Below are 16,077 nucleotides of genomic sequence, written 5' to 3' on the forward strand. Positions count from 1 at the left end.
CAGTCCTGTACATTCATATAAGACTTGAAGGGAGTTTATGTCCCCATGTGGGTTTTATCGTCATGATTTCCAGAGGAGTGGGTGGATACACCATTTTTTAATAATTGCTTCCTGGGAATTTTCAGATTTTATGAGAAGCAATCATCTCCCTCACGTCTTTTTGCAGTTGAGAGGCTGCAGGGTGCTGAATCCTAAAGATAAATGCTGGCTTTTCAAGTAGTTTCTCAACCTTCAAACGCCCCCTTCCTCCATTTTGTTCACTCTTAACAGCTTTCACAGACAGAAAGACATGATGAGAGAGAAAATCTTTATCTAGTGTTTCTTCAACTATGGCCCCTTATCAGTTGACAGCCATAAAATAGTTATCGGATTATCGATAGAAGACAGGATTTAAAATCCCCCTGTGGTGAAAATCAAGCTTTTAATGTTGTTTTATGACGAAGTGGTGTTTTTAATATGCTTTAAGACAAACCACGTACAAATTCATAAGTATTTTCTCCTTAAACCTGCAGTGAACCAAAGACTCAAAAATGCGGTTTGAAATCGCTGGTGTTTCTGACGTCACAAACTACCTTGTAACCAATCAGATAATCGTGTGATCGTCAACGAGTGGATCTCTGAGCTAGTGTGAGGGAGTGGAGGCGGGGCTAATTTACATACTCATAGAATCGCGTATACTAAATGAGGCAAGGGTGTCGAGTTACATTCAAGCTATTTTAAGGCATGAATAATTTTATTTTCAAGTAAAAACCATTTAACATGTCATTTTGGTGATCAAAGATGAGTTTTAAGGGATACAATTATTGACTACAGAGGGTCTTTTTAATAATAAAAAAATAGAAAACTATTATTTTGGCTGGCAGAAATTGTGGTGAATTCATTATTTATATAAAAATAAATACAAATATGAAAGCAAATATACCTCCTTCATCATCCCTCCTTCATCGGTTTTATCATGTTTACCTATAACAAAAACATGATATTACCCTATTTATATGGACAATTCATAGAAAATTGCCTAATTTAACCAGCATACAAAACCACTGATTGAAAAAGCAAATCATTTTTTACTCAAAAAAGCCTTTAGTTAATAGTAGGTTATACAACAATTGTGACAATTTCCTCATGTGACAGCCAGTCCAGACCTTCCCTACATATAAAAGAAATGGTCAAATTGATGTGAAACCTTTAAATCTGAATACTGCAACAACAACAACAACAAAAGGCAATAACCCACTGTACCATAAGTCAAAGAGATCTAAATTTAGCCACAGTCGGATCAATGCAGGGCCACTGAGGAAGCAGATCTGGCGCTCGTCTCTGTGGTTGGACAGTCAGCATCTCTGAGCTCAACACTAACCTCTTTTGTTTCATGTTGTTGAAGAGAACAGGGTAGATGGGGAAATGCAAGCATTGTAGGATTTAGGTTGTATAATCCTAAATGAAAATGCAAGAATTGCAGCGCTTAATTAGCTACAATGCAGAACCGACCATAAATAGGCCTCTTTGGATTGAGCTCCTTTCAAGTATTCCCAGTGCAATAGAGAGAGGAAAACACCAATACTGTTGACACTGACAGATTGCCACAGTAGTCTGGAGACATGCTGCCTTGTCTTGCTGGGTAATTATGCCTTCTCTCATTTAGTTTCCCTCCAGCAAGACTAAATGTGTTTGGGAGAGAAGCATATCAAGTAACATTAGTCATGACTGTCATCGCTAAGGGATGGTTTCATCATATCAAGCTAGCTGTGGTTATGTCATTGCTTCAGGGATCATTGATTTCTACATTTTTCATGTTGATCATTCATCCTGTGGTCATATATGGTGTCTCTATTAGCATTGCACATTTATCATTAATTTCAAATATTTTGATAAACTCATTTTGTGTCTTTTGTCAAGCTGGAAGTTTTCTCCAGATCACTTGAATAAGATTTTGTGTTTGTTATTTTTATTTGTAAATAATGATTACTGATATTTGCAGTGATATAATGATTTCAATTAAATGCTGTTAATTTGAACTTTCTAATAATTATTTTTCAGATATTTTTCAGATTTCATTGCACACCCGAATCCAATGTTAGCTTCACTTCCTGAGATACCTTCATCTGATTGATTTTTGAAGGCATAATATATGTATCTGCCTTTGATATCCCACAATCCTGTGCTTTTAATTCTGTGATAGTTGAGCTGCAAAATAAGGATGGCGTCTGAAAGTTGTACGCTTTTTGACTGTTTTCCAATTTTGATGTTATTTCTGGCAAGAAATTACTATTGTAGTGATTAAAAATCAGCCTTAGAAGTCTGTCCGAAATCAGTTTCATGAGGAACCTTTGTGCACCATGTTGATCAAAATATATCATACTGGTGTTCTGTTGAATAATCTTACCATCCAAAACTTCTAGGCATTAGTTCCTTGCATACGCCATTAAATGCAAAATGGTTGAACTAGTTTTCATAATCTGTCAAACTATGTTTGATGCATTTCTATTGGACTTTTTTGGTAAATGTGTTCCTGAATTGATTAATTATAAAGGTGAATCTTGACTTTCACTAATGACAGGGAATGTAAAGCATTAGATCAACCAATGATCAACCAGTTCTTTATAATAGCTCAGATATACATCTCATGAACCTTCGATTTGCAAGCACAGACAGGGGACAACACAGTGTTACAATTTCTGACAATGGAACAATAAGGATCAGGGTCAACAGCCGGGAAGAAGAAGAGGGGTAAGAATGTGTGCTGGAAGGGATGGGAGGCAAAACAGAGGAAGAGGTAGAAGAGGCTAAGGACATGGGCACATTTCAGCTAAAACAAGTGACACTATTGTGGACCATGTTTTCAATCATGAGCTTACTACGGCCAAGGTAATTGGTCCAAAAATGCAGCCTAATGTAAGGGAAACAACCATGTCCTCAATCGTTCAAACGTTTTGTAGAAAGAACATGTATCCAAAAATGTGCACTTTACTTCATATTAGAGAAGAAGTACATTGGATGGATGGATGGATGGATGGATGGATCGATGGATGGATGAATGGATGGATGGATGGATGGATGGATGAATGGATGGATGGATGGATGGATGGATGAATGGATGGATGGATGGATGGATGGATGGATGGATGGATGGATGGATGGATGAATGGATTGATGGGTGGATGGATGAATGGATGGATGGATGAATGGATGGATGGATGAATGGATGGATGGATGGATGGAGGGATGAATGGATGGATGGATGGATGGATGGATGGATGGATGGATGGATGGATGGATGGATGGATGGATGGATGGATGAATGGATGGGTGGGTGGATGGGTGGGTGGATGAATGGATGAATGGGTGGGTGGATGGATGGATTGATTGACTATATTTCATGCTGCCCTGAAGGTCAGAAACCAATTTAAATGGAGATCCTCTCATCAGAAAATGCTTTCTATTGTATCTGACTGAGCAGCAAAGCAGCAGGTTTCTGATTTAGATAATATCATTTATTTGAACTCATCTGGAATGCTGTACATTATTTCATCGGCAGACATTTAGGTGTTCTTGTATGGTCATGACTGGTGTGAGCACATGGCTTCTTTTTTGTTTGTTTCATATGTGCCATATGCTCCTCTGTCTAATGTCTCTATCCTGCCCTCCTTGTTAGCAGATTATTCGTTTATTTTCTCCACCTGCTCTCCCTCGTTACCCTCCTTATTTCCTTCCCAATTTACAGGCCGTTTAAACTATACAGTTAAACTGAAAACATTTTAAGCGTTTTGTCTGTTCATTTACATGACAATAGAGTTTTGGTGGCCTGAAAACGCAAGCTATTGAAATCGGGTGCAAAAAAATGCACGTTTTTGAAAATGATACCATTATCGTTTCCATGTAAACCACAAAAAAATATGTGAATTTGTGACAACTGTTGTATATGTGTATTACATGTTCAGACTATAGGCTCATAGTGTTTCTTTACAATGTGACATCGCCAACTTCTGGCCTGGCAGCAGAATAGAGTGTTTTTAGTCGTTTTCACAGATTCTTGTCAGCAGGGATCATTTTGACAACGTTGTCGCTTGTCCGCAAAAAAAGCAAAAGGAAAACTTTTTTGTCTTGTGCTAGATCGTCGCCGAACGTTCCCCATTTTTGTGGTGTTTTGGCACTTAATAAAAAGCCCTACTGTACTCTGTATTTGAGTCCTCACTCTCTCCTACCCCAAAACCTGACACTACATTTTCCTTGCTTGTTTACATTTTAAGAAGATTCTGTGGTTGGTTAGCTTTTAAATATGATGTTTAGTTAAAATATCTCTTTTATTTACTTTAAGCTAAAAAAAAATCACTCGATGTGTTTTATGTCTGTGCAATAGACCAATTTTGTGTTTGTAAACAGAGATGACGTTTTTGTGGACTAGGCCGATCTGGTGGCAGAAAGTGACAGCTCTGTAGTAGCGGTATCAGGTTTCAACAGTAAAATCAAATTCAAACCATAAGGATATGGATCATCCGGATTCTTTCTCGCAGTATTTTAATGGTTTCCCAGTAGAAGATCGACTGTCTTACATTAATAAGCTAACGCTTTGCAACGGGGTGATGTTTCCTGACCTGTACTCACTGTCGGGGCAATGGGTGAGAAATCCAGCTAAATGGTCAAAGCTGCAGTGGCCGGACATCTTCTTATACCTGATAGAAAAACCCAGCGTCTACACTAAAGAAAAACTAAAGGCATACAAGTCTCTTGACGCATACAACTTTGTACTTTGCGGTCATTTCCAGGATATCGATTATCAAGAGTTGTCTCATGACTTTTGTGTAATACGGACCGACGTTACACAAAACTCATCTATACAAAACGTGGGCTATTATTAACAGATCAAACAACTGCATACTGACGGCGAACTGCAATTGTATGGCTGGGTACGTATCAACTCCTTTTCATTGTTTCATGTCTGCTAGAACAATGTAAATCACTAGAAACTACTGCTGCTACTGCCTAGGTGGATGTAAATGTTATAACAGTTATATGATTTCTTCACTCCAGTCTGTCCGTTTAATGGCTTGCAACCATAAACGCCTAGTTTACCTGCAAATGGCGTCTTCGACGACGGTATTCTATAAAAATGTAAGTCATCTTTTTTGAGATTCCTATTCTGACATCCAACAGCACAACAAGACATTTTTGTGGGGAGTCTCGCCCGGTTCACTCATAGATGGTCGTTTGTTTCCGCTGTTTTTCTGCCACCACAGCTGCAAGTGACGTCACTGTGACGTCGGCTCGAAATTGGTCTATTTCAAGCACAAAAGGGTTTTTATGCGTTTTTTAGTTTAGTTTAGTAATATCCCATCTCACAGGAAAATGTCACCAATTTACGAGATGGAGATTTCTACATATGATGTGACTTTCGATCGTGCGAAAATGTGTGAATGAGATTGTAAGAATTCATATGAATTAGCCATGAATCAAGCAATCTATCGATCTATCTAATATATATATTGAGTAAGTAAGCACTTACATGCTTAATTAGTGGGGTAACCTACTGTCCTGGCGAGGCCAGCAAAAAAAGTCCTTAATGTTGAGAGCTGCCGTTCTATTGGCATTCATTCCAATTTCCACACTGTTACTGCATGCAAGGCCAACTGTGGTGAAAGATTCGTTCAGGAAAAACCTTTTTCTGACCTTGACATTTTGATGCAGATGTGCTCCTTGTGTTATGATGTGGTTTGACTGTAATACATCAGCAAACAGTTCCATTATGTGGGATGAAATAGCTAACGTGCAGAAGACGTATGGATGGAAACTTTGTTTTTTTTTTTACTTTCAGATTAATTACAGTCATCCAATCTCAATCTTCTTATTCATACCGAATAATGAATTCACACACTGATGTGATGTGGGCAGAGAGAGCCGTTACGTGTACAATGTGCTGCCAATGGCTGCAGCGGCCCACACACAATGAGACATAGAGAGGAGAGTGGGCTGTGTAGTGGGCACAAGTTTGGCACACCGAACAGTGTCGAACACACAGGTGTATTTACTCGAACGCTCTCTGATTGGCTGGAGGGGAGGCGCAAAGATCTCCCACATCTTCTGTTTGTTCTTTTTTTTCCTTTTGTCAGTGGTATCACACTAACCGCTGTGCTTTAACGTTCAACTGAAGAAGAAATGAAAACAATGAGAAGAGATGAGAGGAGATATTGTTCTCTACCCAGCGGTGCTCCTCTGTCACTTTTGTTCATGTCCCACACAAAGTGGATATTAGAGCAGTCAAGCAATTAGCCTTTTAACATAAATAGAGGGATGATAATTGTTTGATTTGTGAAGGGTGATTGAATTCCGGCTCTCGAGTGTAGTTTAGACAGCTGACAGCTGTGCTTTATATCCTACACCTCTGACAGGAACACACCAGCAGTAGCATTGTGTTTCTGGATCAGAACTGAATTGAGAATGCCTAAGGAATAAATAATAAAATAAAAACGGTAATTACGACTTTCCACAATTCGGACTTCTTTTCTCGCAATGAGAAAAATGTCAGAATTACATACACAGTTATAAACTTGGAATTGCGAGAAATAAAGTCTGAATTACTAGATATAAATTTGGAGTTTTAAGAAAAAAAGTTAAAATTGCGAGATAAAAAGTCTGAATTGTAAGATAAACTTGCAATTAAAAAAGATAAAAAAGATATCTTACAATTCTGCCTTTTTTCTTGAAATTCCGAGTTTATATTCTAACTTAATTTCTCACAATTGTAAGATATAAACTTGGGAGTCATTGAGAGTCATAAAATCCGTATTGCAAAATATAGGGCCCTATCTTATATCCGTCGCAATGCAGCGCCAGGCAAGTGTTTTTTGCTAGTTTTTAGCCCAACGCAGTTATCATTTTCGCATTCTGCGCCACATTGTTTAAATAGCAAATGCATTTGCGCCCATTTATGCGCCCATGGGCTGCTGGTCTGAAAAGGAGGTGTTTTCAGGCGCATTTTTTGCGCGTTGCTATTTTGAGGCAACTGAAATAGACTGTGCCACTGACCAACTGAAACCTGGTCTAAAGCCAATGGATTATTTTTTGGATTAACCATTTTTTTGTTGTTATTTAAAGAGTTTGTTAGTAATGTGTGCCTATAGGCGGTTACATAACGCGTGTACACTTTGTCCCGTAGATGGTCTGCTTTAACCTCGCACACAACAGAGCCGTTTCCTCGTTACAGAAGCATCCAGTTTTTCCGCTAGCAAATTCCGTCATGTAAATAGCGAATTTTTCCCATCGTTAAACTATCAAAAGTGGATTTGGACACTCCCTAAGTGCACTTGAGCCATGTGCTTTAGACCATGCGCTTAGATCGTTAAAATAGGGCCCATAAACTCACAATTCTGAGGAAAAAAGTCAGCTGTACAGTTATAAAGCGAGTTATACATTTGAAATTGCAAGAAAAAAGGCGAGAATTGCGAGATATAAAGCGAGATATAAACTCACACTTGCAAGAAAAAAGTCGGAATTGTGAGATAAAAAGTTTTCACAATAACTTTTATACAAATTTTTTTTATTCTGTGGTGAAAACAAGCTTCCCTACAAACAGAATGCAGAACTGCTATTCGAATTTTAATGCAAGGAAGTTGAACTAAAATGATTTAAAACTCAAAGAAATTCATAAAACTGTGTTTTTTAAATGGAAAAAATAGATTCTCAAGAAAAAGGTGTTTGCTTGCTTGTTTGTTTGAAAAATATTTTTACGAATTGAAGATTTATAGGCCTTACAGATAGATAGATAGATAGATAGATAGATAGATAGATAGATAGATAGATAGATAGATAGATAGATAGATAGATAGATAGATAGATAGATAGATAGATAGATAGTTCGTTTCAAACACTCACTGTAAGCGATTGACCAATCCCAACAGACTGAGCCATCTGACCAATCAGAACAGATTTTTCTCTCATAAAGGAGGGATTTAGAGAGACTAAATCTTTTATTGAAACCTTTCAGACACTGTGAGAATGGCAATATTGGAGATGTGCAATATTTATTATGAGAAAATTATTATTATTTTTTTACCATAATACATCTAGAGACCTAAACAAAATTAGAAACCTTTAAATTAGCATAAATGGTACACTTTAATCACTCCATTTAATTTAATTATGGATTTAAAAGAAAGTAAATAGAATATTAATACATATTAGAGCCTTAATGTTAAAGTTTAAATGTAATTTTGTAATTAGCACTTCTTCAGTTATGATGCTTTTGGGCAATAATTCTAATAATTCTAAGATGATTCATGCTAATGAATTAAAAAATGAGACACCCATTTGCACAATACTTTATTAGTAATTCAAAATCGTATGCATTGAACAAAATTAAAAACAAAGATTCAAACTGCGATCTGTTACAATACTTGATTTCGGTCTATGACTCCCATTTCCGGTTCAACACAACGTCAAGGAAATACAGAAAATGACTTTTAAAATGTTCTATTGTTTCTTATTGATTGTTACACTAGTTAGGAATGAAAAAAATATATAATACTCGATCATTAGTGCTATATTAATCTAGAGCAAAAATGCAAAATAGAGCATTAATACAGAGCTGTAACACAAAACTGAAATGCCTCAGGTTACATAAGTTTTACTATGATTATATAATGCCATGAACAAAACAAGTACAGGCTACACTACCACTAGCAGCAGCAATTGCACATTAACAGTCTCGGGGATAAAGGGGTTAAAACACTAAACCTATTCATGCCAAGCCAGAATGGCACGAATTGCGCTTCTATCTTGAAAAAAGCCACTGAGACAAAAGAAAATCCCAATTAAGAAAGTCCATTTGTCAAAAGAAACAACAATGTTGCCTAAAAGGGTTTCTAAAACCCCAAAATAAAGAAAAATTGTTGCAAGTTGTGTTGAAAGTCTACACGAATAAGACCGTTGTCTCTGTCCTTATTTTAGCGTCTGTACAGACTTTATACAAGAGAGCCGTCCCTTTAACTCTAACTATTCTTTCACTATATTTAGTAATAAACTTTGGAAGTACTGTCAATAGGTCCATAATTTGTCCATGTTTACATTGATTCATCTTGGTGTCACGACAATATGAAGAGTGGACGAGACAATCTGCATGTACAGATGCTGGGCCTGTATATAATAAAGAAATTGGCATGTCTATCATAATTTGTAGACAATCCTTACGGGATAAAACACAATCTTACTGGATTAACCAAAATTCTGAAAAACGTTAACCAAAAGAGGCTTAGGGAAAAGAATAGGCACCTCAGTTCATCCTTCCTTCTTAGATGATTCACATTTGATCCAGTTTGGATTTGGTTCCGAATCATCAGTGCTGAGTAAAATCCTACTGAATTTGATTCTTAGAGGAGTTTTTGTTTGATCCACACAGGAATGGCTCTGAATTTTATTAGAAATCCAAAAGTATTCAGTAAGATTTTATTGGATTTGACTGATCAATATCTTTTCCCCCGGAATTTCATTTTTATCTAATATAATCCTCTTTGATTTGTTGAGGATTGCTTTTTAACCCAGTTTGATATCAGTCTGAATTATGATAGAAATTCCATTAATATTCAGTAAAATCCTTTTAGATAAGTTTTTTTTAAATATATATTTGTTTTTAAGAAGATTCTTATTTTATCCTTTTAATAAGGCCTATTCATTTAATCCAGTAAGATTTTATTGATTAATAAAAATAAAATAAAATACAAATATTTTATTCAGTAGGAGCTTTTTTGATTCTTAGAGGGTATTATGTTTGATATCATTGTAAGTAACTCCTAATTATGATAGAAATTCCATTTGCATTCAATGAAATCCAGTTGGATTAACCCATTAATGCTTTTTAATTTCATTTTATCCAATAGGATCTTTTTCAATACTCTCATCTGATCCGACTAGGACTGGCTCCAAATTAATTGATAGGAACTTCCACAATCGGCACAGTCTTTTCTCCATTGAGACTGTTCATAGATTTTTTTTAAAAGACTCCTCCGGGATCTATATGATGAAAACTTATCAACTGTAATGCTTATACAAAGAATCGATATATTCCGTGGGTAATATCATATGAATACATAGGATATTTACAGTGTCCTCCCGAAGCTGGCACTGCGTTATCAAGACACAGCGACCGATTCCAACAAGTTCTCATCCTTCGCCTGTCCCGAGTGTCCCATGTCCTCTGTCACGCCAGGATCCTCCGTGTTTGGGTCACTTTTCCGCACTGCCGTGGGGGGTCTCACCATGATGCACGGCCGGACCACCGGTTTGCCTTTGCCCACTTTGGGACTACGGTTGTCGCGCTCGTACTCCTCCTGGGCTTTCTGTATCTTGCGCTTTTTCATCTTGCTTTTGTGAAAGTGAAAGGTCGTGATGGACACGGCTATTATCCCAATGATCATCGCGATGAGCACGAAAAGCACGACGGTGGATGAGAACGCCTGGAACAACTGATCCACCCGGTCAAAGCAGGTGCCATTGTTGGTCCGAGCGGTTCCGTTTAAGGCACAGTGGGGAATGGAAAGTGCCAGTCTCTCCAAGGTCCGGGCACTCATTTAGTCCGGTTCGGGCTGTGTCTGTATTGCAGGGAAGAATTGAGATGAGAGCGAAAAGAAATGTCCACCCCTGCGTCTGCGCGCGCTATATTGCATTCATTTCTCTTGGGGGGGAAACGAGTCCACCTAAAATAGATCCAATGAGGAATCCAGGGTTAGAAAAGAGCATGTGGGGTTTTTAGCGTTACAATTCTAGTCACGTTGGTAAATCGTCCTTTCAAACACTTTCAAAACCCACACCTTTGACGCACACAGAATGTCTTTAAGAACAAAAGCGATCACATTAGCACAGGGCGCGCGCGCTCTGGTCGCTATAACTTTGCGGCGTATGTGCGCAAATAATGCCGCTATAGCCTATTCCCTTTTCGCAAAGCTATTTTTGTACAATTACAAAAGGCTTAGATCTGTTTCAGCATTCGTTTCTCAACTGCGGCATTCCTTCAGATCAGCCAGCAGAAGCAGGGCTGTTCATCAATTAGATGCTGTCTGAAGAAAACCATAAAGTAGCCCATACGCAGGAAAAAGAAATAACTAGCTTCACCAGACACATGAACATGCGAAGATCTACATTGAAACCGTTAGTTTACCTGCCTCTACTGTAGGGATGTCTCTGCTCCGGAGGCGAAGACCGCTCGTGGTTGCAAATTGTGGAGAAAAAGGAGCTGAATCCAGCCAATCACTGAGGCTCGCAATGACGTATCGCCTTTGAGGATCCAAACGCTCCATCAACCTCATTCAGACGTACTGTATATACGTTCAGATGACAATCCAGGGTTACACAAGGGTAGCCTATGTGCTGTCAAAAAACGTCCCTTCCCTGCAATTGACTGATGCACCCGCATTTATAACGCATAGGCTACACTCTTTAAAATACGGTTCCAAAAGGGGGGTTTCACAGAGATGCCATAGAAGAACCATTTTTGATTCTCAAAAGAACCTTGCAGAGAACAGTTATTAAAAGAAAAAAAAAATCATAGCGTAAAGAACATTTTAACTGTCTAATGAATATTTTTTATTGTGCTGTAAAGAATTGGATGGAAGGTTCCATGGATTAGAAAACTGTTCCTTCATTAATGAATAACTTCACACGAACAAATGAGTAACGCACTATTAACATTCTAGTAACTGCTATTAACTAACAAGAAACTCTGATTAACAAATTAGTAAGTAATAGCACTCAGGTGGATGTGTTCACTATTAGCTTATAATTTTTTTCATACCTCCAAGGCCAGAGTACTATAAGGTTCATAATTAACATGAATAATGCATAATTTATAGTAAAGATAACGCTAACCCACTAGTAATAACTCAAGTGTAACTACATCCTTCTAAAGGATCTAATAATTTGGATCAGTATTTTTAAAGTGAAAAACATGATATTGACTGAAGTCATTGTAAGCTTTTGAGATTTTTGTAAGATTTTGAATAGTAATTCCTTCAGATGGAATTCAGACATCTTTAGACATCACTATGATCTTCACTTTAAAATTCTGATCCAAATAATTAGTTGTTCCTTTAGAAAGATCTACACCCGAGTCATTAAAGTGCGTATGTTCCACAAATGTTATTTTCTCGTGCCATTTATACGGCAAACATAGTTTTTGCATGCATATGATACGCACTTTATGGCGTGTATGCACGCAATCCCCACCCCTAATCCCACCCAAGGGGGTTTCAGTGGGTAGCATATGCACGCAAAAAAACATTTTTGCCATATAAATGGCACGAGAAATAAAATTTGTGGTATAGATATGCACTTTCATGAGATTGTGTTGCCAAAACCTTACAAAAACCTCAAAAGCTTACAATGACATCAGTCAATATTAGTCATCATGTTTTTCACTTTAGAATACTGATCCAAATGTTATCCTTTAGAAGGATGTAGTAACACTTGATTCATTACTAATGGGTTACCATTACCTTATTTTATACATTATGCATTATTAATATTAATTATGAACCTGTTGTTAGTAGTCTTCAGTGAAGATATGCAAAATAGAAGTTACTGATTAGCTAATAGTGAACATTCGACTGAGCGCTATTATACTTACTAATTTGTTAATCAAAGTTTCTTGTTAGTTGATAGAATGTTAATAGTGCGTTACTCATTTGTTCCTGTGTAGTTATTCATTAATGAAGGAACTGTATTCTAAAGAGTTACCTAACCTTTTTAAGGGTGTAGGGCAGGGGTGCCCAAACTCGGTCCTGGAGGGGCACTGTCCTGCTGAGTTTAGCTCAAACTTGCCTCAACACACTGCCTGGAAGTTATAGTGTGCTTAGTAAGATTTTGATTAACTGGTTCAGGTGTGTTTATTTGGGATTGGAGCTGAACCTTTTGTGATGTATTTGCAATGCAAATATGTGATAAACATACGTTTATAAAGTGATAAACTGAAACTGATCACTAAAGCATAAGGTACATATGTGGCTACCTAGCTAACAAAATATGTTCTATAAACATTTTGCTAACGTTCCCATTAAGTTATGTAATCATAATTACTGAATCTTTTCTGGATATATTCAAAAACATTCAGTAAAAGTGTTTTTTCTTGGTTATATGGCTGTTAAGGGAACATCCAATTTTTGGCTATCATTTTGCAAACTGGGATGTTACTTTTGAACATTCTTGAAACATTCTGAAACAAGTAGTAAAAAATATTACTCGAGCATCCAACTAAAACAGAAAAAAAAAAACCAGATAACTCTGAATGAACATTCTGGAATTACTGGGATAATGTTTGATCACAACTTTGACCTTAACCTTGCCAAAAGTTCTGAGAATGTTCTGTTAGCTGCATAGCGTCTGTTAATAGTTAATGTGCTTAGCTTGATGTCAGTAAATTGTAACGGATACTCATTTTACCTGTTCTGTTAGCAAGCCTATTCTTCTTATATATGGGTTTTTTGAAGGGTTTATATATTTTGAAAGATATTTAATATACTTGTTTTACTGTAATTTAATTAAGTTGAAAAACATAAATAATAGGTTATTTGATTTCAATATTTTATTTAATCTGTCATTTCAAATTTTGATATTAATATTTTTTTTTATAAAGATATGAAAATACTGTGGACTGTTTATGAGGCTGTATGGCCAAATTAAAGTCTGTTTTGAGGGTTGTGTTAACAGTTTAACAATATTAAATTAAATTTAGATTAATAGAAAAAAATATTAACACTAATATTATCTATTGAGAAAAAAATATTTTATACATATCAGGGAATAAAGAGCCATAATTATTTTCTGGACTGAAGAAATTTATGGGTTATGTGACGGTTCTGTTGCTGTTTAGAAAATTCAACATGCTTTGTTGTCTAACTCAATTCAAATTCCAAATTAGTTACAAGGAAGCCAATTCATCAATTATAAATTTTGCCTACCCGGATTTCCAGTCATATTTCAGTCATAATCGAACCCTTCAAAATGTAGCCCATAAAAGTAAAGCAATGAGCTGTTTAATAGGCCATTCAGTATCTCTCTTCGCACAACAACAGGAACTAGTGTTTGATGTCTCTTGGTTTATTGTCAGAAATAATCTCTATTCTAAAGGCCACAGTTTCAAAGAAGGAAACTGCCACAAAGAAACTGTCTACGCAATATGGAGCAAAACGAATGAAATCAGAATAAGTGTTGTCTGGCTCCCACCATTCAGAAGGTCTTTGCAGGCTTTGTTGCTAGGGGTTCATTATTGGGATGAGGTTAGAAGAAGGGCACACATGAAATGACAGTGCTCAGTACTGTCCAATTAAATAATGGGCTGTCCTATCAAGATATGAGCAAGAGCATTAAACCCACGAGAAACCTTGACCCTGACTTCCACGATGAAGATTATAGGACTCAAACTGAGCATTCCAGTGAGAAATCTACTAGGTAAAAATTGAATTTGAGCTCTTCTTTAGGATGTGAAATTTGAAGAAAAAGCAGAAGTTGTCTCATAGGAAGCTTCAAGTGATGAGTTGTCATTCTAAATAATTTATTTTATCTTATCTTCTGAATATGCTTCCTATAAGGAAGCCACCCATAGGATGATTCCCCAAACAATAAACACATTGTCTCTGTGGTGCTATCAAAACATTGTTCTGTTTGTTTGCTGACCAATGTCATGAGCTTGAGGCGGGGCTGTCTATTTTCTTCGACCAATGGCAGATGGAGGGATAGCAGGGATAGCAGTTTCCTATTCTGTGGACTGCCTGGACTTTTCCATATTCATATATCCATTTAATGTTGATGGCTCTCTGGAATACTTGATTCTGATTGGTCAAGTTTTGCATAAATTTGCCTAACCGTGTAATTGACCACTGCTATAGGTAATGAGTTTCCAGCATAGCTGTGCTGTTTAAATAAACTTCTAATTAAGTATATAATAAAAATAATTATGGTACATTATCTCAAAATTCCTGTAAAAGTAGGGTATGTGGCATATCAAGGCATTTAATTGGCTGTAGTTTGACCTTTTAAAGTCTGGCGTTAATGAAGGTGAAGAATCATTTAAATATTAAGATATAGTGTTCCTGTTAAACAGCTCATTTTCTATAAATGTACAAATTATAGACTTATTTTCTTATCATTCCAGCCCATACTTGTATTGTTTGCATTTTGTATTTTATGTGAATAAATCTCAAATCCTTTCAAGAATACGTCTTAATATTCACCCCAAAATCAAAAGAAAAAATATATAGTAAAAATACAGTATTACAGAGGCGAGTCTGTGAAAAAAAGAAATAACACTAAATAATAATTATTCTGAAGTAAAATGTGCAAACGGATTACAGTAGTGAAACTTAGTGAGAATATATACTTAATTTTCATTAAAATAATGCCACCATGCAAAAAAAATTATTAAAATATAACATTTTAAAAGTCTTAAAACCAAACTTGACCTGCACAAGTTTTGTGAAATTCAGCTGGGCAAAAATTCTCTGAAGCTCCTATTTCTCAAGTATAATGTGCAACCTTCCGTAATGAGAAATACAGTAAATGTGTTGGCTCTCGGGAAACTCACAATCCTGGCCATATGCTGGGATTCAGTGCAAGGTGTTGTACCCTTCAAGTTAAAGTTTGTTAATGAAATCCAACACACCGTTTTACACGACCGTCCCTCATGTACCACTCCTAAAGACGAGCATTTTAATCGTCCCACTAATCTATTCCAAAGGCCTATCCAATCCCAGTAGAGATTAATTACTACATAATTTGTTCTGTGCTGGATAAATGTGCAAAGTGACCTCTATTATCACTCCACCTGCTCGGCATCAGCTGTCAATTAATCTTTCAGAATCCGGTGCCTCTAATAATCGTTGGAGTGACCAAATGATTAATTTCAGCACGACAGGATTTCAACCTCTGATGTACTGGAATATTGACTACATCTATGCAATTACTTCTTTAAGAGATCAGATTTAAAATTGTACCTGGTATATGATAAAAACTCACAGTTCATGCTTCAAAACCTTGTTAATGCGTCAGTAAATTGGCCAATGCCACCAAAATAAAAAGTGTGTTTATCATGTGAGCCAC

The 16,077-nt window shown here is 36.6% G+C and overlaps 1 long non-coding RNA gene across 1 annotated transcript; it reads right to left on the bottom strand.

Annotated features, from left to right (window-relative positions):
• Positions 1-8,303: 8,303 nt before the first annotated feature.
• Positions 8,304-11,263, bottom strand: LOC143715851 (uncharacterized). The gene is made up of 2 exons (XR_013195904.1): positions 11,147-11,263; positions 8,304-10,685 (listed from the first exon to the last, which is right to left on the bottom strand). It is a non-coding gene; the product is annotated as an uncharacterized LOC143715851 (long non-coding RNA).
• Positions 11,264-16,077: the final 4,814 nt, after the last annotated feature.

Source organism: Siphateles boraxobius, unplaced genomic scaffold (genome assembly GCF_051911475.1).
Source record: "Siphateles boraxobius isolate OS27281-9 unplaced genomic scaffold, OSU_SipBor_1 6, whole genome shotgun sequence".
NCBI classification, from domain to species: domain Eukaryota; kingdom Metazoa; phylum Chordata; class Actinopteri; order Cypriniformes; family Leuciscidae; genus Siphateles; species Siphateles boraxobius.